Below are 21,614 nucleotides of genomic sequence, written 5' to 3'. Positions count from 1 at the left end.
AAACAGAGGGCGAGAAACAGAGGGGCTGAAAGAGAGGGGCTGATACTGAGGGGCTGAAACAGAGGGTCTGAAACAGAGGGCGAGAAACAGAGGGGCTGAAACAGAGGGGCTGAAACAGAGGGGCTGAAACAGAGGGGCTGAAACAGAGGGGCTGAAACAGAGGGCGAGAAACAGAGGGCGAGAAACAGAGAGCGAGAAACAGAGGGCGAGAAACAGAGGGCGAGAAACAGAGGGCGAGAAACAGAGGGGCTGAAACAGAGGGGCTGAAACAGAGGGGCTGGAACAGAGGGCGAGAAACAGAGGGCGAGAAACAGAGGGTCTGAAACAGAGTGGCTGAAACAGAGGGTCTGAAACAGAGGGGCTGAAACTGAGGGCGAGAAACAGAGGGGCTGAAACAGAGGGGCTGAAACAGAGGGCGAGAAACAGAGGGGCTGAAACAGAGGGGCTGAAACAGAGGGGCTGAAACAGAGGGACTGAAACAGAGGGGCTGAAACAGAGGGCGAGAAACAGAGGGAAAGAAACAGAGGGCGAGAAACAGAGGGGCTGAAACAGAGGGGCTGAAACAGAGAGGCTGAAACAGAGGGACTGAAACAGAGGGCGAGAAACAGAGGGCGAGAAACAGAGAGCGAGAAGCAGAGGGCGAGAAACAGTGGGGCTGAAACAGAGGGGCTGAAACAGAGGGGCTGAAACAGAGGGGCTGAAACAGAGGGCGACAAAAAGAGGGAGAGAAACAGAGGGGCTGAAACAGAGGGGCTGATACAGAGGGTCTGAAACAGAGGGGCTGAAACAGAGGGCGAGAAACAGAGGGGCTGAAACAGAGGGGCTGAAACAGAGGGCGTGAAACAGAGGGGCTGAAACAGAGGGGCACAAACAGAGGGGCTGAAACAGAGGGACTGAAACAGAGGGGCTGAAACAGAGGGCGAGAAACAGAGGGGCTGAAACAGAGGGCGAGAAACAGAGGGGCTGAAACAGAGGGCGAGAAACAAAGGGCGAGAAACAGAGGTGCTGAAACGGAGGGGCTGAAACAGAGGGGCTGAAACAGAGGGGCTGAAACAGAGGGGCTGAAACAGAGGGGCTGAAACAGAGGGGCTGAAACAGATGGCGAGAAACAGAGGGGCTGAAACAGAGGGGCTGAAACAGAGGGGCTGAAACAGAGGGGCTGAAACAGAGGGCGAGATGCACAGGGTCTGCAACAGTGGGCGAGAAAGAGAGGGGCTGAAAGAGAGGGCGAGAAACAGAGGTGCTGAAACAGAGGGGGAGAAACAGAGGGGCTGAAACTGAGAGGCTGAAACAGAGGAGCTGAAACAGAGGGCGAGAAACAGAGGGCGAGAAACAGAGCGGCTTAAACAGAGGGGCTGAAACAGAGGGCGAGAAACAGAGGGCGAGAAACAGAGGGCGAGAAACAGAGGGCGAGAAACAGAGGGGCTGAAACAGAGGGGCTGAAACAGAGGGCGAGAAACAGAGGGGCTGAAACAGAGGACGAGAAACAGTGGGCGAGAAACAGAGGGGCAGAAACAGAGGGGATGAAACAAAGGTGCTGAAACAGAGGGGCTGAAACTGAGGGCGAGAAACAGAGGGCGAGAAACGGAGGGCGAGAAACAGAGGGGCTGAAACAGAGGGGCTGAAACAGAGGGGCTGAAACAGAGGGCGAGAAACAGAGAGCTAGAAACAGAGGGCAAGAAACAGAGGGCGAGAAACAGAGGGCGAGAAACAGAGGGGCTGAAACAGAGGGGCTGAAAAAGAGGGGCTGAAACAGAGGGGCTGAAACAGAGGGCGAGAAACAGTGGGCGAGAAACAGAGGGCGAGAAACAGAGGGGCTGAAACAGAGGGGCTGAAACAGAGGGGCTGAAACAGTGGGCGAGAAACAGTGGGCGAGAAACACAGGGCGAGAAACAGAGGGGCTGAAACAGAGGGCGAGAAACAGAGGGGCTGAAACAGAGGGGCTGAAACAGAGGGGCTGAAACAGAGGGCGAGAAACAGAGGGCGAGAAACAGAGAGCGAGAAACAGAGGGCAAGAAACAGAGGGCGAGAAACAGAGGGCGAGAAACAGAGGGACTGAAACAGAGGGGCTGAAACAGAGGGGCTGAAACAGAGGGGCTGAAACAGAGGGCGTTAAACAGTGGGCGAGAAACAGAGGGCGAGAAACAGAGGGGCTGAAACAGAGGGGCTTTAACAGAGGGGCTGAAACAGAGTGCGAGAAACAGAGGGCGAGAAACAGAGAGCGAGAAACAGAGGGGCTGAAACAGAGGGGCTGAAACAGAGGAGCTGAAACAGAGTGGCTGAAACAGAGGGGCTGAAACAGAGGGCGAGAAACAGAGGGGATGAAACAGAGGGGCTGAAACAGAGGGGCTGAAACAGAGGGGATGAAACAGAGGGCGAGAAACAGTGGGCGAGAAACAGAGGGCGAGAAACAGAGTGCGAGAAACAGAGGGGCTGAAACAGAGGGGCTGAAACAGAGGGGCTGAAACAGAGGGCGAGAAACAGAGGGCGAGAAACAGAGGGCGAGAAACAGAGGGGCTGAAACAGAGGGGCTGAAACAGAGGAGCTGAAACAGAGGGGCTGAAACAGAGGGGATGAAACAGAGGGCGAGAAACAGAGGGGCTGAAACAGAGGGGCTGAAACAGAGGGGCTGAAACAGAGGGGATGAAACATAGGGGCTGAAACAGAGGGCGAGAAACAGTGGGCGAGAAACAGAGGGCGAGAAACAGAGGGGCTGAAACAGAGGGGCTGAAACAGAGGGGCTGAAACAGAGGGCGAGAAACAGAGGGCGAGAAACAGAGAGCGAGAAACAGAGGGCGAGAAACTGAGGGCGAGAAACAGAGGGCGAGAAACAGAGGGGCTGAAACAGAGGGGCTGAAACAGAGGGGATGAAACAGAGGTGCTGAAACAGAGGGGCTGAAACAGAGGGGCTGAAACAGAGTGCGAGAAACAGAGGGCGAGAAACAAAGAGCGAGAAACAGAGGGCGAGAAACAGAGGGCGAGAAACAGCGGGCGAGAAACAGAGGGCGAGAAACAGAGGGGCTGAAACAGAGGGGCTGAAACAGAGGGCGAGAAACAGTGGGCGAGAAACAGAGGGCGAGAAACAGAGGGGCTGAAACAGAGGGGCTGAAACAGAGGGGCTGAAACAGAGGGCGAGAAACAGAGGGCGAGAAACAGAGAGCGAGAAACAGAGGGCGAGAAACAGAGGGCGAGAAACAGAGGGGCTGAAACAGAGGTGCTGAAACAGAGGGTCTGAAACAGAGGGGCTGAAACAGAGGGGCTGAAACAGAGGGCGAGAAACAGAGGGCGAGAAACAGAGATCGAGAAACAGAGGGCGAGAAACAGAGGGCGAGAAACAGAGGGCGAGAAACAGAGGGGCTGAAACAGAGGGGCTGAAACAGAGGGGCTGAAACAGAGGGCGAGAAACAGAGGGCGAGAAACAGAGGGGCTGAAACAGAGGGGCTGAAACAGAGGGGCTGAAACAGAGGGGCTGAAACAGAGGGGCTGAAACAGAGGGCGAGAAACAGAGGGGCTGAAACAGAGGGGCTGAAACAGATGGCGAGAAACAGAGGGGCTGAAACAGTGGGCGAGAAACAGAGGGGATGAAACAGAGGGCGAGAAACAGAGAAAGAGAAACAGAGGGCGAGAAACAGAGGGGCTGAAACAGAGGGGCTGAAACAGAGGGGCTGAAACAGAGGGGCTGAAACAGATGGGCTGATACAGTGGGGCTGAAACAGAGGGGGTGAAACAGTGGGCGAGAAACAAAGGGCGAGAAACAGAGGGCGAGAAACAGAGGGCGAGAAACAGAAATCGAGAAACAGAGGTGCTGAAACAGAGGGGCTGAAACAGAGGGGCTGAAACAGAGGGGCTGAAACAGAGGGCGAGAAACAAAGGGCGAGAAACAGAGGTGCTGAAACAGAGGGGCTGAAACAGAGGGGGAGAAACAGAGGGCGAGAAACAGAGAGCGAGAAACAGAGGGCAAGAAACAGAGGGCGAGAAACAGTGGGCGAGAAACAGAGGGGCTGAAACAGAGGGGCTGAAACAGAGGGGCTGAAACAGAGGGGCTGAAACAGAGGGCGAGAAACAGTGGGCGACAAACAGAGGGCGAGAAACAGAGGGGCTGAAACAGAGGGGCTGAAACAGAGGGGCTGAAACAGAGGGCGAGAAACAGAGGGCGAGAAACAGAGAGCGAGAAACAGAGCGTCTGAAACAGAGGGCGAGAAACAGAGGGCGAGAAACAGAGGGGCTGAAACAGAGGGGCTGAAACAGAGGGCGAGAAACAGAGGGGCTGAAACAGAGGGGCTGAAACAGAGGGGCTGAAACAGAGGGCGAGAAACAGAGGGGCTGAAACAGAGGGGCTGAAACAGATGGCGAGAAACAGAGGGGCTGAAACAGAGGGGCTGAAACAGAGGGGCTGAAACAGAGGGGCTGAAACAGAGTGCGAGATACAGAGGGTCTGCAACAGTGGGCGAGAAAGAGAGGGGCTGAAAGAGAGGGCGAGAAACAGAGGTGCTGAAACAGAGGGGGAGAAACAGAGGGGCTGAAACTGAGAGGCTGAAACAGAGGGGCTGAAACAGAGGGCGAGAAACAGAGGGCGAGAAACAGAGCGGCTTAAACAGAGGGGCTGAAACAGAGGGCGAGAAACAGAGGGCGAGAAACAGAGGGCGAGAAACAGAGGGGCTGAAACAGAGGGGCTGAAACAGAGGGGCTGAAACAGAGGGGCTGAAACAGAGGACGAGAAACAGTGGGCGAGAAACAGAGGGGCAGAAACAGAGGGGCTGAAACAAAGGGGCTGAAACAGAGGGGCTGAAACTGAGGGCGAGAAACAGAGGGCGAGAAACAGAGGGCGAGAAACAGAGGGGCTGAAACAGAGGGGCTGAAACAGAGGGGCTGAAACACAGGGCGAGAAACAGAGAGCGAGAAACAGAGGGCAAGAAACAGAGGGCGAGAAACAGAGGGCGAGAAACAGAGGGGCTGAAACAGAGGGGCTGAAACAGAGGGGCTGAAACAGAGGGGCTGAAACAGAGGGCGAGAAACAGTGGGCGAGAAACAGAGGGCGAGAAACAGAGGGGCTGAAACAGAGGGGCTGAAACAGAGGGGCTGAAACAGAGGGCGAGAAACAGTGGGCGAGAAACAGAGGGCGAGAAACAGAGGGGCTGAAACAGAGGGCGAGAAACAGAGGGGCTGAAACAGAGGGCGAGAAACAGAGGGGCTGAAACAGAGGGCGAGAAATAGAGGGCGAGAATCAGAGAGCGAGAAACAGAGGGCAAGAAACAGAGGGCGAGAAACAGAGGGCGAGAAACAGAGGGGCTGAAACAGAGGGGCTGAAACAGAGGGCCTGAAACAGAGGGGCTGAAACAGAGGGCGAGAAACAGTGGGCGAGAAACAGAGGGCGAGAAACAGAGGGGCTGAAACAGAGGGTCTGAAACAGAGGGGCTGAAACAGAGGGCGATAAACAGAGGGCGAGAAACAGAGAGCGAGAAACAGAGGGGCTGAAACAGAGGGCGAGAAACAGAGGGCGAGAAACAGAGATCGAGAAACAGAGGGCGAGAAACAGAGGGCGAGAAACAGAGGGCGAGAAACAGAGGGGCTGAAACAGAGGGCGAGAAATAGTGGGCGAGAAACAGAGGGCGAGAAACAGAGGGCGAGAAACAGAGGGCGAGAAACAGAGAGCGAGAAACAGAGGGCGAGAAACAGAGGGCGAGAAACAGAGGGCGAGAAACAGATGGGCTGAAACAGAGGGGCTGAAACAGAGGGGATGAAACAGAGGGGCTGAAACAGAGGGGCTGAAACAGAGGGGCTGAAACAGAGTGCGAGAAACAGAGGGCGAGAAACAAAGAGCGAGAAACAGAGGGCGAGAAACAGAGGGCGAGAAACAGAGGGCGAGAAACAGAGGGGCTGAAACAGAGGGGCTGAAACAGAGGGCGAGAAACAGTGGGCGAGAAACAGAGGGCGAGAAACAGAGGGGCTGAAACAGAGGGGCTGAAACAGAGGGGCTGAAACAGAGGGCGAGAAACAGAGGGCGAGAAACAGAGGGCGAGAAACAGAGGGGATGAAACAGAGGGGCTGAAACAGAGCGGATGAAACAGAGGGGCTGAAACAGAGGGGCTGAAACAGAGTGCGAGAAACAGAGGGCGAGAAACAAAGAGCGAGAAACAGAGGGCGAGAAACAGAGGGCGAGAAACAGAGGGCGAGAAACAGTGGGCGAGAAACAGAGGGCGAGAAACAGAGGGGCTGAAACAGAGGGGCTGAAACAGAGGGGCTGAAACAGAGGGCGAGAAACAGAGGGCGAGAAACAGAGAGCGAGAAACAAAGGGGCTGAAACAGAGGGAGAGAAACAGAGGGCGAGAAACCGAGGGGCTGAAACAGAGGTGCTGAAACAGAGGGGCTGAAACAGAGGGGCTGAAACAGAGGGGCTGAAACAGAGGGCGAGAAACAGAGGGCGAGAAACAGAGGTCGAGAAACAGAGGGCGAGAAACAGAGGGCGAGAAACAGAGGGCGAGAAACAGAGGGGCTGAAACAGAGGGGCTGAAACAGAGGGGCTGAAACAGAGGGCGAGAAACAGAGGGCGAGAAACAGAGGGGCTGAAACAGAGGGGCTGAAACAGAGGGGCTGAAACAGAGGGCGAGAAACAGCGGGGCTGAAACAGAGGGGCTGAAACAGATGGCGAGAAACAGAGGGGCTGAAACAGTGGGCGAGAAACAGAGGGCATGAAACAGAGGGCGAGAAACAGCGAAAGAGAAACAGAGGGCGAGAAAAAGAGGGGCTGAAACAGAGGGGCTGAAACAGAGTGGCTGAAACAGAGGGGCTGAAACAGATGGGCTGATACAGTGGGGCTGAAACAGAGGGGCTGAAACAGTGGGCGAGAAACAGTTGGCGAGAAACAGAGGGCGAGAAACAGAGGGCGAGAAACAGAGATCGAGAAACTGAGGTGCTGAAACAGAGGGGCTGAAACAGAGGGGCTGAAACAGAGGGGATGAAACAGAGGGCGAGAAACAAAGGGCGAGAAACAGAGGTGCTGCAACAGAGGGGCTGAAGCAGAGGGGCTGAAACAGAGGGGCTGAAACAGAGGGCGAGAAACAGAGGGGCTGAAACAGAGGGGCTGAAACAGATGGCGAGAAACAGAGGGGCTGAAACAGAGGGGCTGAAACAGAGGGGCTGAAACAGAGGGGCTGAAACAGAGGGCGAGATACAGAGGGTCTGCAACAGTGGACGAGAAAGAGAGGGGCTGAAAGAGAGGGCGAGAAACAGAGGTGCTGAAACAGAGGGGGAGAAACAGAGGGGCTGAAACTGAGAGGCTGAAACAGAGGGGCTGAAACAGAGGGCGAGAAACAGAGGGCGAGAAACAGAGCGGCTTAAACAGAGGGGCTGAAACAGAGGGCGAGAAACAGAGGGCGAGAAACAGAGGGCGAGAAACTGAGGGCGAGAAACAGAGGGGCTGAAACAGAGGGGCTGAAACAGAGGGGCTGAAACAGAGGGGCTGAAACAGAGGACGAGAAACAGTGGGCGAGAAACAGAGGGGCAGAAACAGAGGGGCTGAAACAAAGGGGCTGAAACAGAGGGGCTGAAACTGAGGGCGAGAAACAGAGGGCGAGAAACAGAGGGCGAGAAACAGAGGGGCTGAAACAGAGGGGCTGAAACAGAGGGGCTGAAACAGAGGACGACAAACAGAGAGCGAGATACAGAGGGCAAGAAACAGAGGGCGAGAAACAGAGGGCGAGAAACAGAGGGGCTGAAACAGAAGGGCTGAAACAGAGGGGCTGAAACAGAGGGGCTGAAACAGAGGGCGAGAAACAGTGGGCGAGAAACAGAGGGCGAGAAACAGAGGGGCTGAAACAGAGGGGCTGAAACAGAGGGGCTGAAACAGAGGGCGAGAAACAGTGGGCGAGAAACAGAGGGCGAGAAACAGAGGGGCTGAAACAGAGGGCGAGAAACAGAGGGGCTGAAACAGAGGGGCTGAAACAGAGGGGCTGAAACAGAGGGCGAGAAATAAAGGGCGAGAAACAGAGAGCGAGAAACAGAGGGCAAGAAACAGAGGGCGAGAAACAGAGGGCGAGAAACAGAGGGGCTGAAACAGAGGGGCTGAAACAGAGGGCCTGAAACTGAGGGGCTGAAACAGAGGGCGAGAAACAGTGGGCGAGAAACAGAGGGCGAGAAACAGAGGGGCTGAAACAGAGGGTCTGAAACAGAGGGGCTGAAACAGAGGGCGAGAAACAGAGGGCGAGAAACAGAGAGCGAGAAACAGAGGGGCTGAAACAGAGGGCGAGAAACAGAGGGGCTGAAACAGAGGGGCTGAAACAGAGGGGCTGAAACAGAGGGGCTGAAACAGAGGGCGAGAAACAGAGGGCGAGAAACAGAGATCGAGAAACAGAGGGCGAGAAACAGAGGGCGAGAAACAGAGGGCGAGAAACAGAGGGGCTGAAACAGAGTGGCTGAAACAGAGGGACTGAAACAGAGGGGCTGAAACAGAGGGCGAGAAACAGAGGGGCTGAAACAGAGGGGCTGAAACAGAGGGGCTGAAACAGAGGGGCTGAAACAGAGGGGCTGAAACAGAGGGCGAGAAACAGAGGGAAAGAAACAGAGGGCGAGAAACAGAGGGGCTGAAACAGAGGGGCTGAAACAGAGGGGCTGAAACAGAGGGACTGAAACAGAGGGCGAGAAACAGAGGGCGAGAAACAGAGAGCGAGAAGCAGAGGGCGAGAAACAGTGGGGCTGAAACAGAGGGGCTGAAACAGAGGGGTTGAAACAGAGGGGCTGAAACAGAGGGCGACAAACAGAGGGCGAGAAACAGAGGGGCTGAAACAGAGGGGCTGATACAGAGGGGCTGAAACAGAGGGGCTGAAACAGAGGGCGAGAAACAGAGGGGCTGAAACAGAGGGGCTGAAACAGAGGGCGTGAAACAGAGGGGCTGAAACAGAGGGGCACAAACAGAGGGGCTGAAACAGAGGGACTGAAACAGTGGGGCTGAAACAGAGGGCGAGAAACAGAGGGGCTGAAACAGAGGGCGAGAAACAGAGGGGCTGAAACAGAGGGCGAGAAACAAAGGGCGAGAAACAGAGGTGCTGAAACAGAGGGGCTGAAACAGAGGGGCTGGAACAGGGGGATGAAACAGAGGGCGAGAAACAGAGGGGCTGAAACAGAGGGGCTGAAACAGATGGCGAGAAACAGAGGGGCTGAAACAGAGGGGCTGAAACAGAGGGGCTGAAACAGAGGGGCTGAAACAGAGGGCGAGATACAGAGGGTCTGCAACAGTGGGCGAGAAAGAGAGGGGCTGAAAGAGAGGGCGAGAAACAGAGGTGCTGAAACATAGGGGGAGAAACAGAGGGGCTGAAACTGAGAGGCTGAAACAGAGGGGCTGAAACAGAGGGCGAGAAACAGAGGGCGAGAAACAGAGCGGCTTAATCAGAGGGGCTGAAACAGAGGGCGAGAAACAGAGGGCGAGAAACAGAGGGCGAGAAACAGAGGGCGAGAAACAGAGGGGCTGAAACAGAGGGGCTGAAACAGAGGGGCTGAAACAGAGGGGCTGAAACAGAGGGGCTGAAACAGAGGACGAGAAACAGTGGGCGAGAAACAGAGGGGCAGAAACAGAGGGGCTGAAACAAAGGGGCTGAAACAGAGGGGCTGAAACAGAGGGGCTGAAACAGAGGGCGAGAAACAGTGGGCGAGAAACAGAGGGCGAGAAACAGAGGGGCTGAAACAGAGGGGCTGAAACAGAGGGGCTGAAACAGAGGGGCTGAAACAGAGGGCGAGAAACAGTGGGCGAGAAACAGAGGGAGAGAAACAGAGGGGCTGAAACAGAGGGGCTGAAACAGAGGGGCTGAAACAGAGGGGCTGAAACTGAGGGCGAGAAACAGAGGGGCTGAAACAGAGGGGCTGAAACAGAGGGCGAGAAACAGAGGGGCTGAAACAGAGGGGCTGAAACAGAGGGGCTGAAACAGAGGGACTGAAACAGAGGGGCTGAAACAGAGGGGCTGAAACAAAGGGCGAGAAACAGTGGGCGAGAAACAGAGGGCGAGAAACAGAGGGGCTGAAACAGAGGGGCTGAAACAGAGGGGCTGAAACAGAGGGCGAGAAACAGAGGGCGAGAAACAGAGAGCGAGAAACAGAGGGCGAGAAACAGAGGGCGAGAAACAGAGGGCGAGAAACAGAGGGGCTGAAACAGAGGGGCTGAAACAGAGGGGATGAAACAGAGGGGCTGAAACAGAGGGGCTGAAACAGAGGGGCTGAAACAGAGTGATAGAAACAGAGGGCGAGAAACAAAGAGCGAGAAACAGAGGGCGAGAAACAGAGGGCGAGAAGCAGAGGGCGAGAAACAGAGGGCGAGAAACAGAGGGGCTGAAACAGAGGGGCTGAAACAGAGGGCGAGAAACAGTGGGCGAGAAACAGAGGGCGAGAAACAGAGGGGCTGAAACAGAGGGGCTGAAACAGAGGGGCTGAAACAGAGGGCGAGAAACAGAGTGCGAGAAACAGAGAGCGAGAAACAGAGGGGCTGAAACAGAGGGCGAGAAACAGAGGGCGAGAAACAGAGGGGCTGAAACAGAGGTGCTGAAACAGAGGGGCTGAAACAGAGGGGCTGAAATAGAGGGGCTGAAACAGAGGGCGAGAAACAGAGGGCGAGAAACAGAGATCGAGAAACAGAGGGCGAGAAACAGAGGGCGAGAAACAGAGGGCGAGAAACAGAGGGGCTGAAACAGAGGGGCTGAAACAGAGGGGCTGAAACAGAGGGCGAGAAACTGAGGGCGAGAAACAGAGGGGCTGAAACAGAGGGGCTGAAACAGAGGGGCTGAAACAGAGGGGCTGAAACAGAGGGCGAGAAACAGAGGGGCTGAAACAGAGGGGCTGAAACAGATGGCGAGAAACAGAGGGGCTGAAACAGTGGGCGAGAAACAGAGGGGATGAAACAGAGGGCGAGAAACAGAGAAAGAGAAACAGAGGGCGAGAAACAGAGGGGCTGAAACAGAGGGGCTGAAACAGAGGGGCTGAAACAGAGGGGCTGAAACAGATGGGCTGATACAGTGGGGCTGAAACAGAGGGGCTGAAACAGTGGGCGAGAAACAGAGGGCCAGAAACAGAGGGCGAGAAACAGAGGGCGAGAAACAGAGATCGAGAAACAGAGGTGCTGAAACAGAGGGGCTGAAACAGAGGGGCTGAAACAGAGGGGCTGAAACAGAGGGCGAGAAACAAAGGGCGAGAAACAGAGGTGCTGAAACAGAGGGGCTGAAGCAGAGGGGCTGAAACAGAGGGGCTGAAACAGAGGGCGAGAAACAGAGGGGCTGAAACAGAGGGGCTGAAACAGAGGGGCTGAAACAGAGGGGCTGAAACAGAGGGCGAGATACAGAGGGTCTGCAACAGTGGGCGAGAAAGAGAGGGGCTGAAAGAGAGGGCGAGAAACAGAGGTGCTGAAACAGAGGGGGAGAAACAGAGGGGCTGAAACTGAGAGGCTGAAACAGAGGGGCTGGAACAGAGGGGCTGAAACAGAGGGCGAGAAACAGTGGGCGAGAAACAGAGGGCGAGAAACAGAGGGGCTGAAACAGAGGGGCTGAAACAGAGGGGCTGAAACAGAGGGCGAGAAACAGAGGGCGAGAAACAGAGGGCGAGAAACAGAGGGGCTGAAACAGAGGGGCTGAAACAGAGGGGATGAAACAGAGGGGCTGAAACAGAGGGGCTGAAACAGAGGGGATGAAACAGAGGGGCTGAAACAGAGGGGCTGAAACAGAGGGGCTGAAACAGAGGGCGAGAAACAGAGGGCGAGAAACAGAGAGCGAGAAACAGAGGGGCTGAAACAGAGGGCGAGAAACAGAGGGCGAGAAACCGAGGGGCTGAAACAGAGGTGCTGAAACAGAGGGGCTGAAACAGAGGGGCTGAAACAGAGGGGCTGAAACAGAGGGCGAGAAACAGAGGGCGAGAAACAGAGATCGAGAAACAGAGGGCGAGAAACAGAGGGCGAGAAACAGAGGGCGAGAAACAGAGGGGCTGAAACAGAGGGGCTGAAACAGAGGGGATGAAACAGAGGGGCTGAAACAGAGGGGCTGAAACAGAGGGGATGAAACAGAGGGGCTGAAACAGAGGGGCTGAAACAGAGGGGCTGAAACAGAGGGCGAGAAACAGAGGGCGAGAAACAGAGAGCGAGAAACAGAGGGGCTGAAACAGAGGGCGAGAAACAGAGGGCGAGAAACCGAGGGGCTGAAACAGAGGTGCTGAAACAGAGGGGCTGAAACAGAGGGGCTGAAACAGAGGGTTTGAAACAGAGGGCGAGAAACAGAGGGCGAGAAACAGAGATCGAGAAACAGAGGGCGAGAAACAGAGGGCGAGAAACAGAGGGCGAGAAACAGAGGGGCTGAAACAGAGGGGCTGAAACAGAGGGGCTGAAACAGAGGGCGAGAAACAGAGGGCGAGAAACAGAGGGGCTGAAACAGAGGGGCTGAAACAGAGGGGCTGAAACAGAGGGGCTGAAACAGAGGGCGAGAAACAGAGGGCGAGAAACAGAGCGGCTTAATCAGAGGGGCTGAAACAGAGGGCGAGAAACAGAGGGCGAGAAACAGAGGGCGAGAAACAGAGGGCGAGAAACAGAGGGGCTGAAACAGAGGGGCTGAAACAGAGGGGCTGAAACAGAGGGGCTGAAACAGAGGGGCTGAAACAGAGGACGAGAAACAGTGGGCGAGAAACAGAGGGGCAGAAACAGAGGGGCTGAAACAAAGGGGCTGAAACAGAGGGGCAGAAACAGAGGGGCTGAAACAGAGGGCGAGAAACAGTGGGCGAGAAACAGAGGGCGAGAAACAGAGGGGCTGAAACAGAGGGGCTGAAACAGAGGACGAGAAACAGTGGGCGAGAAACAGAGGGCGAGAAACAGAGGGGCTGAAACAGAGGGCTGAAACAGAGGGGCTGAAACAGAGGGCGAGAAACAGTGGGCGAGAAACAGTGGGCGAGAAACAGAGGGGCTGAAACAGAGGGGCTGAAACAGAGGGGCTGAAACAGAGGGGCTGAAACTGAGGGCGAGAAACAGAGGGGCTGAAACAGAGGGGCTGAAACAGAGGGCGAGAAACAGAGGGGCTGAAACAGAGGGGCTGAAACAGAGGGCGAGAAACAGAGGGGCTGACACAGAGGGGCTGAAACAGAGGGGCTGAAACAGAGGGCGAGAAACAGTGGGCGAGAAACAGAGGGCGAGAAACAGAGGGGCTGAAACAGAGGGGCTGAAACAGAGGGGCTGAAACAGAGGGCGAGAAACAGAGGGCGAGAAACAGAGAGCGAGAAACAGAGGGCGAGAAACAGAGGGCGAGAAACAGAGGGCGAGAAACAGAGGGGCTGAAACAGAGGGGCTGAAACAGAGGGGATGAAACAGAGGGGCTGAAACAGAGGGGCTGAAAGAGAGGGGCTGAAACAGAGTGCGAGAAACAGAGGGCGAGAAACAGAGGGCGAGAAACAGAGGGCGAGAAGCAGAGGGCGAGAAACAGAGGGCGAGAAACAGAGGGGCTGAAACAGAGGGGCTGAAACAGAGGGCGAGAAACAGTGGGCGAGAAACAGAGGGCGAGAAACAGAGGGGCTGAAACAGAGGGGCTGAAACAGAGGGGCTGAAACAGAGGGCGAGAAACAGAGTGCGAGAAACAGAGAGCGAGAAACAGAGGGGCTGAAACAGAGGGCGAGAAACATAGGGCGAGAAACAGAGGGGCTGAAACAGAGGTGCTGAAACAGAGGGGCTGAAACAGAGGGGCTGAAATAGAGGGGCTGAAACAGAGGGGCTGAAACAGAGGGCGAGAAACAGAGGGGCTGAAACAGAGGGGCTGAAACAGAGGGGCTGAAACAGAGGGACTGAAACAGAGGGGCTGAAACACAGGGGCTGAAATAGAGGGCGAGAAACAGAGGGCGAGAAACACAGGGCGAGAAACAGAGGGGCTGAAACAGAGGGGCTGAAACAGAGGGGCTGAAACAGAGGGCGAGAAACAGAGGGCGAGAAACAGAGATCGAGAAACAGAGGGCGAGAAACAGAGGGCGAGAAACAGAGAGCGAGAAACAGAGGGGCTGAAACAGAGGGCGAGAAACAGAGGGCGAGAAACCGAGGGGCTGAAACAGAGGTGCTGAAACAGAGGGGCTGAAACAGAGGGGCTGAAACAGAGGGGCTGAAACAGAGGGCGAGAAACAGAGGGCGAGAAGCAGAGATCGAGAAACAGAGGGCGAGAAACAGAGGGCGAGAAACAGAGGGCGAGAAACAGAGGGGCTGAAACAGAGGGGCTGAAACAGAGGGGCTGAAACAGAGGGCGAGAAACAGAGGGCGAGAAACAGAGGGGCTGAAACAGAGGGGCTGAAACAGAGGGGCTGAAACAGAGGGGCTGAAACAGAGGGCGAGAAACAGAGGGCGAGAAACAGAGCGGCTTAATCAGAGGGGCTGAAACAGAGGGCGAGAAACAGAGGGCGAGAAACAGAGGGCGAGAAACAGAGGGCGAGAAACAGAGGGGCTGAAACAGAGGGGCTGAAACAGAGGGGCTGAAACAGAGGGGCTGAAACAGAGGGGCTGAAACAGAGGACGAGAAACAGTGGGCGAGAAACAGAGGGGCAGAAACAGAGGGGCTGAAACAAAGGGGCTGAAACAGAGGGGCTGAAACAGAGGGGCTGAAACAGAGGGCGAGAAACAGTGGGCGAGAAACAGAGGGCGAGAAACAGAGGGGCTGAAACAGAGGGGCTGAAACAGAGGACGAGAAACAGTGGGCGAGAAACAGAGGGCGAGAAACAGAGGGGCTGAAACAGAGGGGCTGAAACAGAGGGGCTGAAACAGAGGGCGAGAAACAGTGGGCGAGAAACAGAGGGCGAGAAACAGAGGGGCTGAAACAGAGGGGCTGAAACAGAGGGGCTGAAACAGAGGGGCTGAAACTGAGGGCGAGAAACAGAGGGGCTGAAACAGAGGGCGAGAAACAGAGGGGCTGAAACAGAGGGGCTGAAACAGAGGGCGAGAAACAGAGGGGCTGACACAGAGGGGCTGAAACAGAGGGGCTGAAACAGAGGGCGAGAAACAGTGGGCGAGAAACAGAGGGCGAGAAACAGAGGGGCTGAAACAGAGGGGCTGAAACAGAGGGGCTGAAACAGAGGGCGAGAAACAGAGGGCGAGAAACAGAGAGCGAGAAACAGAGGGCGAGAAACAGAGGGCGAGAAACAGAGGGCGAGAAACAGAGGGGCTGAAACAGAGGGGCTGAAACAGAGGGGATGAAACAGAGGGGCTGAAACAGAGGGGCTGAAAGAGAGGGGCTGAAACAGAGTGCGAGAAACAGAGGGCGAGAAACAGAGGGCGAGAAACAGAGGGCGAGAAGCAGAGGGCGAGAAACAGAGGGCGAGAAACAGAGGGGCTGAAACAGAGGGGCTGAAACAGAGGGCGAGAAACAGTGGGCGAGAAACAGAGGGCGAGAAACAGAGGGGCTGAAACAGAGGGGCTGAAACAGAGGGGCTGAAACAGAGGTCGAGAAACAGAGTGCGAGAAACAGAGAGCGAGAAACAGAGGGGCTGAAACAGAGGGCGAGAAACAGAGGGCGAGAAACAGAGGGGCTGAAACAGAGGTGCTGAAACAGAGGGGCTGAAACAGAGGGGCTGAAATAGAGGGGCTGAAACAGAGGGCGAGAAACAGAGGGCGAGAAACAGAGATCGAGAAACAGAGGGCGAGAAACAGAGGGCGAGAAACAGAGGGCGAGAAACAGAGGGGCTGAAACAGAGGGGCTGAAACAGAGGGGCTGAAACAGATGGCGAGAAACTGAGGGCGAGAAACAGAGGGGCTGAAACAGAGGGGCTGAAACAGAGGGGCTGAAACAGAGGGGCTGAAACAGAGGGGCTGAAACAGAGGGCGAGAAACAGAGGGGCTGAAACAGAGGGGCTGAAACAGATGGCGAGAAACAGAGGGGCTGAAACAGTGGGCGAGAAACAGAGGGGATGAAACAGAGGGCGAGAAACAGAGAAAGAGAAACAGAGGGCGAGAAACAGAGGGGCTGAAACAGAGGGGCTGAAACAGAGGGGCTGAAACAGAGGGGCTGAAACAGATGGGCTGATACAGTGGGGCTGAAACAGAGGGGCTGAAACAGTGGGCGAGAAACAGAGGGCGAGAAACAGAGGGCGAGAAACAGAGGGCGAGAAACAGAGATCGAGAAACAGAGGTGCTGAAACAGAGGGGCTGAAACAGAGGGGCTGAAACAGAGGGGCTGAAACAGAGGGCGAGAAACAAAGGGCGAGAAACAGAGGTGCTGAAACAGAGGGGCTGGAGCAGAGGGGCTGAAACAGAGGGGCTGAAACAGAGGGCGAGAAACAGAGGGGCTGAAACAGAGGGGCTGAAACAGAGGGGCTGAAACAGAAGGGCTGAAACAGAGGGCGAGATACAGAGGGTCTGCAACAGTGGGCGAGAAAGAGAGGGGCTGAAAGAGAGGGCGAGAAACAGAGGTGCTGAAACAGAGGGGGAGAAACAGAGGGGCTGAAACTGAGAGGCTGAAACAGAGGGGCTGAAACAGAGGGGCTGAAACAGAGGGCGAGAAACAGTGGGCGAGAAACAGAGGGCGAGAAACAGAGGGGCTGAAACAGAGGGGCTGAAACAGAGGGGCTGAAACAGAGGGCGAGAAACAGAGGGCGAGAAACAGAGGGCGAGAAACAGAGGGGCTGAAACAGAGGGGCTGAAACAGAGGGGATGAAACAGAGGGGCTGAAACAGAGGGGCTGAAACAGAGGGGATGAAACAGAGGGGCTGAAACAGAGGGGCTGAAACAGAGGGGCTGAAACAGAGGGCGAGAAACAGAGGGCGAGAAACAGAGAGCGAGAAACAGAGGGGCTGAAACAGAGGGCGAGAAACAGAGGGCGAGAAACCGAGGGGCTGAAACAGAGGTGCTGAAACAGAGGGGCTGAAACAGAGGGGCTGAAACAGAGGGGCTGAAACAGAGGGCGAGAAACAGAGGGCGAGAAACAGAGATCGAGAAACAGAGGGCGAGAAACAGAAGGCGAGAAACAGAGGGCGAGAAACAGAGGGGCTGAAACAGAGGGGCTGAAACAGAGGGGATGAAACAGAGGGGCTGAAACAGAGGGGCTGAAACAGAGGGGCTGAAACAGAGGGCGAGAAACAGAGGGCGAGAAACAGAGAGCGAGAAACAGAGGGGCTGAAACAGAGGGCGAGAAACAGAGGGCGAGAAACCGAGGGGCTGAAACAGAGGTGCTGAAACAGAGGGGCTGAAACAGAGGGGCTGAAACAGAGGGGCTGAAACAGAGGGCGAGAAACAGAGGGCGAGAAACAGAGATCGAGAAACAGAGGGCGAGAAACAGAGGGCGAGAAACAGAGGGCGAGAAACAGAGGGGCTGAAACAGAGGGGCTGAAACAGAGGGGCTGAAACAGAGGGCGAGAAACAGAGGGCGAGAAACAGAGGGGCTGAAACAGAGGGGCTGAAACAGAGGGGCTGAAACAGAGGGGCTGAAACAGAGGGCGAGAAACAGAGGGGCTGAAACAGAGGGGCTGAAACAGATGGCGAGAAACAGAGGTGCTGAAACAGTGGGCGAGAAACAGAGGGGATGAAACATAGGGCGAGAAACAGAGAAAGAGAAACAGAGGGCGAGAAAAAGAGAGACTGAAACAGAGGGGCTGAAACAGAGGGGCTGAAACAGAGGGGCTGAAACAGATGGGCTGATACAGTGGGGCTGAAACAGAGGAGCTGAAACAGTGGGCGAGAAACAGAGGGCGAGAAACAGAGGGCGAGAAACAGAGGGCGAGAAACAGAGATCGAGAAACTGAGGTGCTGAAACAGAGGGGCTGAAACAGAGGGGCTGAAACAGAGGGGCTGAAACAGAGGGCGAGAAACAAAGGGCGAGAAACAGAGGTGCTGAAACAGAGGGGCTGAAGCAGAGGGGCTGAAACAGAGGGGCTGAAACAGAGGGCGAGAAACAGAGGGGCTGAAACAGAGGGGCTGAAACAGATGGCGAGAAACAGAGGGGCTGAAACAGAGGGGCTGAAACAGAGGGGCTGAAACAGAGGGGCTGAAACAGAGGGCGAGATACAGAGGGTCTGCAACAGTGGGCGAGAAAGAGAGTGGCTGAAAGAGAGGGCGAGAAACAGAGGTGCTGAAACAGAGGGGGAGAAACAGAGGGGCTGAAACTGAGAGGCTGAAACAGAGGGGCTGAAACAGAGGGCGAGAAACAGTTGGCGAGAAACAGAGCGGCTTAAACAGAGGGGCTGAAACAGAGGGAGAGAAACAGAGGGCGAGAAACAGAGGGCGAGAAACTGAGGGCGAGAAACAGAGGGGCTGAAACAGAGGGGCTGAAACAGAGGGGCTGAAACAGAGGGGCTGAAACAGAGGACGAGAAACAGTGGGCGAGAAACAGAGGGGCAGAAACAGAGGGGCTGAAACAAAGGGGCTGAAACAGAGGGGCTGAAACTGAGGGCGAGAAACAGAGGGCGAGAAACAGAGGGCGAGAAACAGAGGGGCTGAAACAGAGGGGCTGAAACAGAGGGGCTGAAACAGAGGGCGAGAAACAGAGAGCGAGATACAGAGGGCAAGAAACAGAGGGCGAGAAACAGAGGGCGAGAAACAGAGGGGCTGAAACAGAGGGGCTGAAACAGAGGGGCTGAAACAGAGGGGCTGAAACAGAGGGCGAGAAACAGTGGGCGAGAAACAGAGGGCGAGAAACAGAGGGGCTGAAACAGAGGAGCTGAAACAGAGGGGCTGAAACAGAGGGCGAGAAACAGTGGGCGAGAAACAGAGGGCGAGAAACAGAGGGGCTGAAACAGAGGGCGAGAAACAGAGGGGCTGAAACAGAGGGGCTGAAACAGAGGGGCTGAAACAGAGGGCGAGAAATAGAGGGCGAGAAACAGAGAGCGAGAAACAGAGGGCAAGAAACAGAGGGCGAGAAACAGAGGGCGAGAAACAGAGGGGCTGAAACAGAGGGGCTGAAACAGAGGGCCTGAAACTGAGGGGCTGAAACAGAGGGCGAGAAACAGTGGGCGAGAAACAGAGGGCGAGAAACAGAGGGGCTGAAACAGAGGGTCTGAAACAGAGGGGCTGAAACAGAGGGCGAGAAACAGAGGGCGAGAAACAGAGAGCGAGAAACTGAGGGGCTGAAACAGAGGTCGAGAAACAGAGGGGCTGAAACAGAGGGGCTGAAACAGAGGGGCTGAAACAGAGGGGCTGAAACAGAGGGCGAGAAACAGAGGGCGAGAAACAGAGATCGAGAAACAGAGGGCGAGAAACAGAGGGCGAGAAACAGAGGGCGAGAAACAGAGGGGCTGAAACAGAGTGGCTGAAACAGAGGGGCTGAAACAGAGGGGCTGAAACAGAGGGCGAGAAACAGAGGGGCTGAAACAGAGGGGCTGAAACAGAGGGGCTTAAACAGAGGGACTGAAACAGAGGGGCTGAAACAGAGGGCGAGAAACAGAGGGAAAGAAACAGAGGGCGTGAAACAGAGGGGCTGAAACAGAGGGGCTGAAACAGAGGGGCTGAAACAGAGGGACTGAAACAGAGGGCGAGAAACAGAGGGCGAGAAACAGAGAGCGAGAAGCAGAGGGCGAGAAACAGTGGGGCTGAAACAGAGGGGCTGAAACAGAGGGGTTGAAACAGAGGGGCTGAAACAGAGGGCGACAAACAGAGGGCGAGAAACAGAGGGGCTGAAACAGAGGGGCTGATACAGAGGGGCTGAAACAGAGGGGCTGAAACAGAGGGCGAGAAACAGAGGGGCTGAAACAGAGGGGCTGAAACAGAGGGCGTGAAACAGAGGGGCTGAAACAGAGGGGCACAAACAGAGGGGCTGAAACAGAGGGACTGAAACAGAGGGGCTGAAACAGAGGGCGAGAAACAGAGGGGCTGAAACAGAGGGCGAGAAACAGAGGGGCTGAAACAGAGGGCGAGAAACAAAGGGCGAGAAACAGAGGTGCTGAAACAGAGGGGCTGAAACAGAGGGGCTGGAACAGGGGGCTGAAACAGAGGGCGAGAAACAGAGGGGCTGAAACAGAGGGGCTGAAACAGATGGCGAGAAACAGAGGGGCTGAAACAGAGGGGCTGAAACAGAGGGGCTGAAACAGAGGGGCTGAAACAGAGGGCGAGATACAGAGGGTCTGCAACAGTGGGCGAGAAAGAGAGGGGCTGAAAGAGAGGGCGAGAAACAGAGGTGCTGAAACATAGGGGGAGAAACAGAGGGGCTGAAACTGAGAGGCTGAAACAGAGGGGCTGAAACAGAGGGCGAGAAACAGAGGGCGAGAAACAGAGCGGCTTAATCAGAGGGGCTGAAACAGAGGGCGAGAAACAGAGGGCGAGAAACAGAGGGCGAGAAACAGAGGGCGAGAAACAGAGGGGCTGAAACAGAGGGGCTCAAACAGAGGGGCTGAAACAGAGGGGCTGAAACAGAGGACGAGAAACAGTGGGCGAGAAACAGAGGGGCAGAAACAGAGGGGCTGAAACAAAGGGGCTGAAACAGAGCGGCTGAAACAGAGGGGCTGAAACAGAGGGCGAGAAACAGTGGGCGAGAAACAGAGGGCGAGAAACAGAGGGGCTGAAACAGAGGGGCTGAAACAGAGGACGAGAAACAGTGGGCGAGAAACAGAGGGCGAGAAACAGAGGGGCTGAAACAGAGGGGCTGAAACAGAGGGGCTGAAACAGAGGGGCTGAAACAGAGGGCGAGAAACAGTGGGCGAGAAACAGAGGGCACCAAACAGAGGGGCTGAAACAGAGGGGCTGAAACAGAGGGGCTGAAACAGAGGGGCTGAAACTGAGGGCGAGAAACAGAGGGGCTGAAACAGAGGGGCTGAAACAGAGGGCGAGAAACAGAGGGGCTGAAACAGAGGGGCTGAAACAGAGGGGCTGAAACAGAGGGACTGAAACAGAGGGGCTGAAACAGAGGGGCTGAAACAGAGGGCGAGAAACAGTGGGCGAGAAACAGAGGGCGAGAAACAGAGGGGCTGAAACAGAGGGGCTGAAACAGAGGGGCTGAAACAGAGGGCGAGAAACAGAGGGCGAGAAACAGAGAGCGAGAAACAGAGGGCGAGAAACAGAGGTCGAGAAACAGAGGGCGAGAAACAGAGGGGCTGAAACAGAGGGGCTGAAACAGAGGGGATGAAACAGAGGGGCTGAAACAGACGGGCTGAAACAGAGGGGCTGAAACAGAGTGCGAGAAACAGAGGGCGAGAAACAAAGAGCGAGAAACAGAGGGCGAGAAACAGAGGGCGAGAAGCAGAGGGCGAGAAACAGAGGGCGAGAAACAGAGGGGCTGAAACAGAGGGGCTGAAACAGAGGGCGAGAAACACTGGGCGAGAAACAGAGGGCGAGAAACAGAGGGGCTGAAACAGAGGGGCTGAAACAGAGGGGCTGAAACAGAGGGCGAGAAACAGAGTGCGAGAAACAGAGAGCGAGAAACAGAGGGGCTGAAACAGAGGGCGAGAAACAGAGGGCGAGAAACAGAGGGGCTGAAACAGAGGTGCTGAAACAGAGGGGCTGAAACAGAGGGGCTGAAATAGAGGGGCTGAAACAGAGGGCGAGAAACAGAGGGCGAGAAACAGAGATCGAGAAACAGAGGGCGAGAAACAGAGGGCGAGAAACAGAGGGCGAGAAACAGAGGGGCTGAAACAGAGGGGCTGAAACAGAGGGGCTGAAACAGATGGCGAGAAACTGAGGGCGAGAAACAGAGGGGCTGAAACAGAGGGGCTGA

This window comes from Stegostoma tigrinum, unplaced genomic scaffold, assembly GCF_030684315.1.
Source record: "Stegostoma tigrinum isolate sSteTig4 unplaced genomic scaffold, sSteTig4.hap1 scaffold_48, whole genome shotgun sequence".
Lineage (NCBI taxonomy): Eukaryota > Metazoa > Chordata > Chondrichthyes > Orectolobiformes > Stegostomatidae > Stegostoma > Stegostoma tigrinum.
The sequence above is the reverse complement of the archived record's forward strand: the minus strand, read 5'-3'. Positions refer to the sequence as shown.